Raw genomic sequence first — 10,518 nt, forward strand, 5'->3', positions numbered from 1 at the left:
AGACAATTGTAGGTGAAAGGGTATTTTCCAGGATCACGGGTTCAAAGGCCATATTACATTTTTCGATGACTTTATTAGGCCTATGTTACCTTATTAAAGGTCAGACGCTTTGTGTTTGGTTATTAATAATGTTGATCCAGCATTCTCCTGTGTGATGCCTGTTTGCACATTAAATCATACCGGATTATGTCGTGTAGGGTCCATAATGAGAGTGCAAATGAAGATAAATTATACAGTAGGAGAGCAGTCACATGATATGCTTGGAATGACGAGGGGCAGCATACCAAGCAAAAAATAAAAGATATGGTTCTTTTAAATAAAACACGAATTTCCAGAACACGAGCGGAAGCGCTTCCAGTTAATTTCTTAACACCAGGTAGGAAAACATAAAACTTTATGAAAATGTTTCAAAGTTTCCATCAAAACAATTCTCACATGGGCGATATAAAATTTATGACACCGATTATAACCAAACTTGATTTTAACAATTGGTGAACGTTTTGATGTTAACTCTTAATATTGAGAGCAGCGAGCAGACTAGTTCAACATAGTTTCCAATTTGCATTACATATGGTCCTCACTTAATTCCGTTCAAAATCCAGAGGAAGACAATAAAAATATCAATGCGTGCTTAGTTATGAGCCACTTTCAGTACTAAACCCAAGGTACTAACCAAATTCCGGCTTGATTACGGATCTAGTCCAGCCTCGTTCGTTTAATAAGCGTGTGTGTATAAAACTCGGCAAGCAGACTAAAATGGCAGTTCAACGCAAGCTGCGAAGCACTGTGCTCCAAATCTAAATGCTCAAACACTTTAAGGGATGTTTAATGAGAGAAAAACGAGCAAACCGGGCAATATTCACCCTCCTCTTGGATTAATCGACTGTTTTTTTTTAATGCAACGAAATGGATTAGATAAAAGTTTGGAAAAACAGGCGAGGAAAGTTTAGAATATAGTTTCTATTTTTGGCGCCACGTTGCCCTGGCATTTTACGTCGCTCAGCGAAACGCGTACGCTGGAAGTCGAGTAGAGATCGTTGCGGGACTTTGGACTGTTTAAGGCTTTCGTTGTAAGTAAACCCAATTCCGTTCGCAGATTTATATTTATCGGGAGCGATCTGGATTTTCTTTTTCCTGAAATGAAAACTGATTCAGTGCAAACCAACCCTGCAAATGTCCCCCCACCCCACCCCCCTCCCCGGGGCATGTAAAATGCAAGCGTGCAGAAATGTGCAAGAAAACAGAGGGTGCCCCAACAACAGCAGCAGCACACACACATCTTTGCTTTTTGGTCGCGCTAAGGTGGTTAGCAATTTAGATTTAATAGGTTGCAAATCATTCATGCAAACATCACTCCAATCTGTGTAATGCTTAAAGAGGTTCTTTTAATGCAATAACACAGAGCAAACAAAAACGCCTTTCCCATTTCGATTAATAACGTTTACAAATTGATCGGCCTTTTCTTTTTCCAAACTATACAGTGAATCTTCGGTCGTATATTTTGCTTTCCTCTCGTCTACACTGGACCTGGAATAGATTTCAAAGAGCAAGAAGGCAGAGATTACGGTACCGTGGTGTTTCACTTTTTCCTTCCCGCTGGCGTCCATACATTTGATCAAACACGCAGCCTGATATTTTCTCTCCCCTGCTCCTCGGAGCACCTCACTTGCAATGTGGAATAGCCCTGACATGAGGTCTCTCTGGTGGTGGTGGCAGAGGGACCAGTTGGGAAAGCCACTTTCCAGTGAAGACTGTCTCAGTGGGGAGCGAACAATGGTGTCTGGCTTTGCGGGACCCAATCCACATCCGAATCCACATCGAGCCCATCTGCGTCTCCAGTCCCGTCTAATTTAGCACGCTGCTGTCGCCCCGCCGTTTGCAGCGCTGAGCAAACACAATTGAGAAGAGCTTAACACAAGTAAGTGTCTTCCTTCAGTACAGGTTACTTATATGAAAAGTATTCGGACTGAAAGCTTTGATTAGTTGAAAATAATGAGATACAAAAAGCTGGAGTAACTCAGCTGGTCAGACAGCATCTGAGATGCTCCAGTTACTCCAGCTTGTTGTGTCTATCTATGGTTTAAACCAGCATCTGCAGCTCCTTCCTACACGGTTTAAAATAAGGTTGGATAACACCATTCGGTTTTTAATCAGCGCCGTAGTTCTCGATAGTGGATTTAAATCTATCTTTACGGGAAGGACTATTTGCAAGTCTTCTACCTGTAGGTAAAACATGAGAGTTTTTGCAGCGTGTATGTACTCCACCATGTAGTGAGTGCAACCAGATTCGTTGCGTTTGTGTTTGTTGATTATTATGTTGCTGCAATTGGTTTCTATAAATAGCAGAAAACCACCACGGTGCGGAAACCCGGTTGCTCTGCCAATGTTGCATTTTCCTGGAAGAGTTGAACATTACAAAGGGTACGCGTTGTATTTACGGACATTTTATGTAAGCTTTCAGCAATGGCCAGATGACCGATCGAGTAAGTATCGCCACCTCACTCACTATAGGATTAATTGTACAGATAAAAGGAACAAAGGGATTCTTTGAAATTATTTATAATTGTTCTTCGAGCGAGCTCAACATAGTTCTGGTACACATTACATCAACTGTTCAACAAATATCCATGGGTGGGTTAGAATCCCGCTGGAGAGGTTATGTTTTAATCTATTTTTAGGAAGAAAGAATTAGTCCAAATGCGGGGAACACGGTTAGCACGAAGGTCAACTTTGTTCTTGGCGCAAAGGAAAGCCTGTGACCTCTGGAAACATTTGCTGGTGGGATCTAATTAGGAAAATTTGATTCAGGATATTACACTTGGGCTGCTTACGTATCAATTTTGATTTATCTCACTTCAGGTAGCCCCGGCATTCACTTTCTTTCTTATCCCTCCCCCACCCAAGTCGCGTTAGCTTCTCGTTTTTAACCCAAAAACATTGTTACTTTTTTTGCATATCTTTTATTCATTATCTCTCTACATCATCGTCTATATCTCTCGTTTCCCTTGTCCCTAACCAGTCTGAAGAAGGGTCTCGACCCGAAACGTCACCCTCTCCAGGGATGCTGCCTGCCCCGCTGAGTTACTCCTGATTTGTGTGTCTATCTTCGGTTTAAACCAGCATCTGCAGTTCCTTCCTACACGTTTAATTTCTTGATATTCTTCCTGTAAATCGAGCAAGCGGGAATGTATCCGCCAGTCGCGTTGGTTGTGGCTTTTTCCCATTAAGTTGTCGGCAATATCCTGCGGAGAGAGAAGTCGCAACTTACAAAGTTTTCTCAGGTAAGAGAATTGGACAAAGTGAAAGTAAGAATAATAGGTTAAAACGCGCGCCCGGCGAGCACAATGAACATCATCTAAAAATCTTTCCACAAGCCTTGCTAAAAGCACCAGATTGGTGAAGACGCTGCACTGCGGCCTTCTTCACGGTTATATTTGTCTTGCACAGCTCAAAATAAAATTGGGAGATTAACTTTGCTTTTCCCGACTCTATTTACCACGAGCCCATTCGGAGCCCTGGGTTGGGTTTAATTGAAGTGCATGTGATTTTGTTTCTGTGATAGGTAACTTGGTGAAGCCAGCGGAATAGGCTCGCAGGGTTTGCCACTGGGAGGATTGAACAAATACTGAGCAGTATTGGGTGAAGGAGCCACAGAGACAACACTTGCAGCTGTTTTGGCTGGAACCTCGCATCAGTGTCTTATATTACATTTCACGGAAGCGTTGCTGGCGTGTGTCAGAACAACGAAGACTCGACGTTTGCATGTCTTGTTTATTGACTGCTTGTCTCGTAATTTAAAGGGTTGGGTTAAAAGGCTACGGTTGTTAATTAACACTGACCCGAGTCAGAGCAATCTCCCGAGGTTCCCTAACTACACAAAGCAAGAGCTAACTCTTCAACAACAAGCCCACTTAGTGAGCAATTTAACCCTTATTTTGTGCAGAGAAGAAGTTCAGGTGCCGATTTGCACCGAAGATCGACACAAAGCTGGAATAACTCAGCGGGACAGGCAGCGCCTCTGGAGGGAAGCAATAGATGACGTTTCGGGTCGAGACCGTTCTTCAGACCATATTTTGGTTTGCACAAGCATATGTTTACTTGGTGTTTGCAGAAATAAGCAGATAACATTCCTGTTGTTGTGTTTCCTTTGTTAACACATCTGTGTGTTTAGATTGCAGGCAAGCCGCCCAGCGCGGTGCGTAGATCCAATGTTTCGGAGATATAGTAATCATTGAATGGTGTGACTCAAAATATTACTTGTCCGGTTTACATTAATGACACATGAACATAAATATTTACAATCCTAATGCCTATGGTGTATGTTTGAAAACGTTAGCTCCATTTTTCCTAATATAAATGCTGGTCATTTTCGCTTTCAAGTAACGTATCCGGTTCTGGAAACTGTGAAGAAGGAATCCATCCCCATTGATTCCATGTAGGGCTAAAGCAGACCGATAATGGTCTGACCAAATTAGAATAAATCGAAATATCATCTGGAATAATTGATGTGCAGCTTTATTTTCATCACGGGGACAGCACCAATAGAAGTGATAGTCTGAATTAGTCTGAATCAAGTAGCTGAGTATCGGAATCATTTTGGAGAACAACCCATTTTAACATGTAAACGCCGATCACATTTGCAGCTTACTTTGGCCAACAAGCTTTGAGTCGGGTATTATTAAATAATTTGACTTTCCAACATGCCGATCGGCAGTCCGTTTTGGAAAAGGAAACTTGACTGTTAGTGCTCATGGAAATCCTAGCCCAAAGTTGGAAACAGACGAGCGCCATTGTTGCTTTAAGTTACAATTGCAACCTTTGCGGGAGTGAAATGGTTAGGAGTCGAATTACAAACTCTACCGCCGGTGGTCCACCATTGAATCTAAGTAACATACAGAGCTGACCCTTGCTATGTGACCCTCCGTACACTGCAATATCTGCTTTATCGTTACAAAAACACTAAATTGCACTCAAAGAGGAGTCGAAGAGACACCCCAAAAAATTAAAACCGAAATGACATCTATTTAATAACAGCCGACTATTTGTGAGGACAGAACGCGTGAAAAGGTACTTGCCGGTGTAGTAAACGAGTAAAATATCTCAGAGTAGATAGGTGACAGCATCGAGTCGCTGCGGTCCGCTGGAGTTCACGGAGCGGGTTTTATCACAAGTTATCAAAGGACCTTAGTGCCGTGTTACGGTATCGTGTGGGTGGAGTTAGCCATAGATGTAGGCGTTCCATTACTGTGGCCGGAGTAATAAAATACTGTTTCAGATAAAAATTGGGAGACAACGGCGCTAAATATTAAAAAAAAACTCTTAACTGGCAACTACAACTGTAATCTGGACGCCTGCTAAATTATACTCAACATCCACTTGTATTAATTTCCCTTGTGTCGAACGCACCTGAAGCACATAATGTACCTAAAATGCACTGTTCTGATCCAATTTCTGATTCACCCATTGATGAATCAAGGGCTCCGTTTGATCGAGCGGGTTGGATGCGACCTTTGGTACGTTGCGAGTGCCTGTGTGAAATAGAAAGATAAGTTAACCTTTGTGCTGGTGATTTTTTAACCCGTTATTTTAAGATGGAGATGTACTGATATGCTAATTGTTATGCTAGGATTTATGGAAACATGGACCATAACGGTGTTTTCTTTTAGCTAAGTAGGTGGGATTCTAGAGTTTACAGCAAGAATACGCGGGATTCAGACGACCCTGCCAATCGACGTCATTCCTCTTGTTCAACCCACACGTTTGGTACATAATTAAATTGTATTACACATACTCAATCCATCGACTGTTTCGTGTGTGTGTGTGTGTGGGTGTGTGAGTGACGTTTAGGAAGAAGCAGTGGAGTAAGCACGTTTTTGCGGTATGCTGCCCGCCTTGATACAACTCAACAACCCCACACTGTTCAAAAGGATGAAATAATCCGGCCTCACTTCATATTTTTACAATATTTGGTGTGGTAAATATTAGTATTATGCGACAGGATTAAGAAGGATTAGGGGAACATTCATGAATGTGTACCATTAATAAGGGCATGATTGTCGCATGCATTTGAGTCAATAATGTAACTGATAAATAACATATCAGACCAAAGATTTATATACAGCGTATTCATGATTGATAAATGTCATCTGCAAATGGAAAATAACGCGTTTTACTTATGAAAAAGAAATATTTAAGTTCAAAGTGGGTAATAACATGAAAGTATATTGATGGCAGAGCAGGCGACGTGTTTCGCAGATTGAATATTTCAAATAGTGTATGCGGGCGGACGAGTCTATTTTTCCTCACGGGAGTTAATTGATACTTAATATCGGAGCCACAGAATGCTGGAATAACTCGGCGGTCAGGCGGTATCTCTGGAAAACATAGATAAGCCATTTTTCGGGTCGGGAACCGAAACGTCACCCATACCTTCCTTCCGGCGATGTCCCACTGAGTTACTCCAGCATTTTGTGTTTTATCTTCGGTTTAAACCAGCATCTGCAGTTCCTTCCTACACATAGTCTGCTCTACTACGTCGAGAGTTCTGCGTCGAAACTCCTCCTGCTCTACGACCCAGTCTGAAGACCGGTCATTCATACCTTTTCTCCAGAGATGCTGCCTGACCCGCTGATTTAGTTACTCCAGTATGTGTCTATCTTCCCAAAATTGGAGCTCAGCTTACTGATGTTCAGCGATGCAACAAGAATTGCATTTACTACTTAGTTGAAAATAATTGTTTAATGTGAAGGGGAAAGTTTAAGGTGAAGGGGAAAAGATTTATTAATAGGAATCTGAGGGGTAACTTTTTCATACAAAGGGTGGTGGGGTGTATGGAGCAAGCTGCCAGAGGAGGTAGTCGAGGCTGGGGCTACCCCAACGTTTAAGAAGCAACTGGACAGGTACATGGATAGGGGTGGGGGTGGGGGGGGGGGGTGTATGGATATGGACTAAACGCGGGCAGGTGGAACTAATGTAATTGGGAACTAATGTAATTGCCGCCCAACAGGGACATGGTGGGCGGCATGGCTTGTATCGGCACGGCTTGCATAGAATGTTAAGGACTTGGACATGCTAGAGACAGGAAACATGTTTCCGATGTTGGGGGAGTCCAGAACCAGGGGCCACAGTTTAAGAATAAGGAGTAACCCATTTAGAACGGAGACGAGGAAACACTTTTTTCTCACGGAGAGTGGTGAGTGTTGAATTCTCTGCCTCAGAGGCAGGTTCTCTGGATGCTTTCAAGAGAGAGCTAGATAATAGGGCTCTTAAAAATAGCGGAGTCAGGGGATATGGGGAGAAGGCAGGAACGGGGTACTGATTGGGGATGATCACATTGAATGGCGGTGCTGGCTCGAAGGGCCGAATGGCGTACTCCTGCACCTATTGCCTATATTGTCTATACTGGATCGATATTCCCTGATCTGCACCTATTGTCTATTGTATCCACACTGTCTCTCTATGCTCGAAATGAAATGGGACTACTGGAAGTATTTACAAACAAAATCATTTCTGGATGACATTCAACAGCACGGGGGAGGATTTCAAATATTAACAATTTGCTATTGGATCGATATTCCCTGATCTGCTATAAAATCGGAGTGAACAGAGGGCGATAATATTCATTGTCCCCCCGCCGGAGCGTCCACTATGATCTCACAGGTTCGTGATTTTTTTTAAGCAACGTGCTGGAGCAACTCACCAGGTCAGGCATCATCTGTGGCAGGAAATAGATTACCGACATTTTGCGGTCGCGACATTTCAGAGTAACTGAGTGGATGAGAGAAGGCTGGAGCAGAAAGGTAGCGGTAGGGAAACTGCGCAGTCAGGAACAACAGATGTTAGTTTACACCGAAGATAGACACGGGGTTGTAGTAACTCAGCGGGTTAGGCAGCCTCTTTGGAGAAAAAAAGGACGGCTGACATATCGAGTCGGAAGCCTTCTTCAGACTGAAAGTAGAGGGGGAGGGACTGGGGTTAAGAAAAAGCCAGAAGGTAGCAGGATCGGCAAAAGAACAAGGAAGGGTGGAGCACATAAGGGCCCATTGTTGGCTGGGGAAGGGGTGATAACGCAAGGGATGTAGGAGGACTGGGAAGGGGAGGGTGAAAGATAAAGTAACCCCTGTATTTCGTCTCCCTCCCCCCAACCGTAGTCATCCTACCAGTTCCACTGTTATCACCTCTCCCCCAACCAACGAAGGGTCATTGTGGGCTCCTCCCTTCCTTGGTCATCTATTGCTGGCCCTGATTTTGTCTGGCCTTTTCCTACCTTCAGTTCCCCACTTCTACTGTCAGTCTTCCAACCCCAAACGCCATCCTTCCTTGATAGATTTGTCTCCTATCCTCACTGACTGGTCTGTTGGACATGATGCTGAAGATCCAGTTGTAGAAATGAGTGCTAACTTTCCACTCGAGTTCCACCAGCTTGGAGATGACCTTGGATGGGACAATGGTATTGAAAGCAGAGCTGTAGGCTATGAATGTTGGAAAACAGAAGGAATGAGTGGTGACCTGATTTGATTACTGAAGAAGGGTTTCGGCCCGAAACGTTGCCTATCTCCTTCGCTCAATAGATGCTGCTGCACCCGTTGAGTTTCTCCAGCATTTTTGTGTACCTTTGATTGAATCAAAATTGATTGATTGAAAGATACAGACTGGAAACAGGCCCTTTGGCCCATCTAGTCCACACTGACTATTGATCACTCATTAACACTGGTTCTAAGTTCTCCCACTTTCGTATCCACACCCTACACACTAGGGGCAATTTACAAAGGCCAATTCATCTATGAACATTGGGATGTGGGAGTAAACTGAAGCACCCGAAGGAAACCCATGCAGTTACAGGTCAAACTCTGTACAGAAAGCACCGAGGTCAGGATTGAACGTAGGTCTCTGACACTGTGAGGCAGCAGCTCTAACTGCTGCACCACTGAACCACCCAGATCAGAATTTAAACTTGCTCAATTGGTAGTAGCATGACATATTTAATCATCCACTATAAAACCAACTAACAGCCTAGATATTCATTCTGCAAGGTAAATAATTCTCACGGTTGTTTATCCATAATTGGTTCAGTAGCCCAAGGAGATGAGCAGTTACACGTTGTAATTCATACATTCAGAAGGAACTCTAAATGTAACACCCTGCTATTAACCTCTTCCATTTTGACTCATCATTGAATTGCATTGAAAGGTATGAAGCTATTACATTTTCCACAATGAACAAAATGAAGTTAATGCAAGTTTAAATATCCTCACACCAAGGCAATAACTGCACCTGGTTCTGGTAACTGCATTGCATGAAAGATGTGGATACACTGGAGAGGGTAAAAAGGAAACTTAGCAGAATAGTGTCAGCATTGAAATAGTTTAACAATGGGGAAAGTTTGGAAAGGTAAAGGTTTGGAATAATTTTGTGAAGCATACAAAATAATGAGATGCCGAGAATGAGGAAATGAATACCCCTTTGAAGAGTGATCAACTAGAGCGATCAGTGGACAGCACTCTGGTGTAGCGGTACAGCTTTTGCCGGGTTTGATCCTGAATACGAGTGCCACCTGTACAGAGTTTGTACGTTCTCTCTGTGACCAAGTGGGGGTTCCCCTGGTAAAGGTTTGTGGGTTAATTGGCTCCTGTAAATTGTCCCTAGTGTGTACTAATGTATGCGCGATCGCTGGTCGGCACAAATCTGATGGGCCGAAGAGCCTGTTTCTACACTGTGTCTCTAAACTAAAATAAACCAAGGAACATATATTTGAAGGAATTAGTAGAAATATTAGAGGTGCTGTTTGTGCTGCTGATCTTTGGCTTCTCCTGGCCTGTCTGCAGGAAAACAAGTAGAGGTGCTGTCGCCGAGGGAGGACGGACGGAGCCGCGGCTCGAGAGACTCGAGAGACTAACAGAGACTAACAGAGGCAAAGAGGTTTGCCACGCACTGTAGATATAAAACAGAGGCAAAGAGGTTGGCAAAGAGGTTTGCCACGCACTGTAGATATAAAACAGAGGCAAAGAGGTTGGCAAAGAGGTTTGCCACGCACTGTAGATATAAAACAGAGGCAAAGAGGTTTGCCACGCACTGCAAGGGAGCAGTGGACCAGACAGGAAGAGCGGACGGAATTACCACTAGACAGCCAAACCAGTAGGTAATTTACGGCTGGGGTGAGTACTTTCCCATTTATAGGAGGTAGGATTATATAAATAAGGGGTGTATCAATACAGTAGGGGATTCTTAAATAGGACCAGTTAATTATTTATATAAGATGGGCGGTCAGGAGATGTGCCAATACTGCGAGATGTGGGAATTTGTCGACACCATTGATGTAGAAGATCCCTACAGCTGCAGTAAGTGTTTGAGGCTAGAGGAACTCCAGCTCCGCATTGATGAGCTGGAGACCCAACTTCATACGCTGCGGTACATCAGGGAGGGGGAGTATTACCTGGATGTTTTGTGCCAGGGGATGGTCACACCGACCAGTTTAACTAATTCAGTAGGCAGTGAGCAAGGAAAGGAAGGTGTGGCCAT

General features: G+C 43.5%; 1 long non-coding RNA gene across 2 annotated transcripts; it reads left to right on the forward strand.

Annotated features, from left to right (window-relative positions):
• The first annotated feature begins 484 nt into the window (after nucleotides 1-484).
• On the forward strand, nucleotides 485-4,499 carry LOC116971626. Of its 2 annotated transcripts, XR_004411532.1 has the most exons (3): nucleotides 485-1,070; nucleotides 1,482-2,483; nucleotides 3,563-4,499. It is a non-coding gene; the product is annotated as an uncharacterized LOC116971626 (long non-coding RNA). The 2 variants fall into 2 exon arrangements; XR_004411526.1 differs by lacking the exon at nucleotides 485-1,070 and having other exon boundaries at nucleotides 1,086-2,483.
• The last annotated feature ends 6,019 nt before the right edge of the window (nucleotides 4,500-10,518 follow it).

Source organism: Amblyraja radiata, chromosome 1 (genome assembly GCF_010909765.2).
Source record: "Amblyraja radiata isolate CabotCenter1 chromosome 1, sAmbRad1.1.pri, whole genome shotgun sequence".
Taxonomy (NCBI): domain Eukaryota; kingdom Metazoa; phylum Chordata; class Chondrichthyes; order Rajiformes; family Rajidae; genus Amblyraja; species Amblyraja radiata.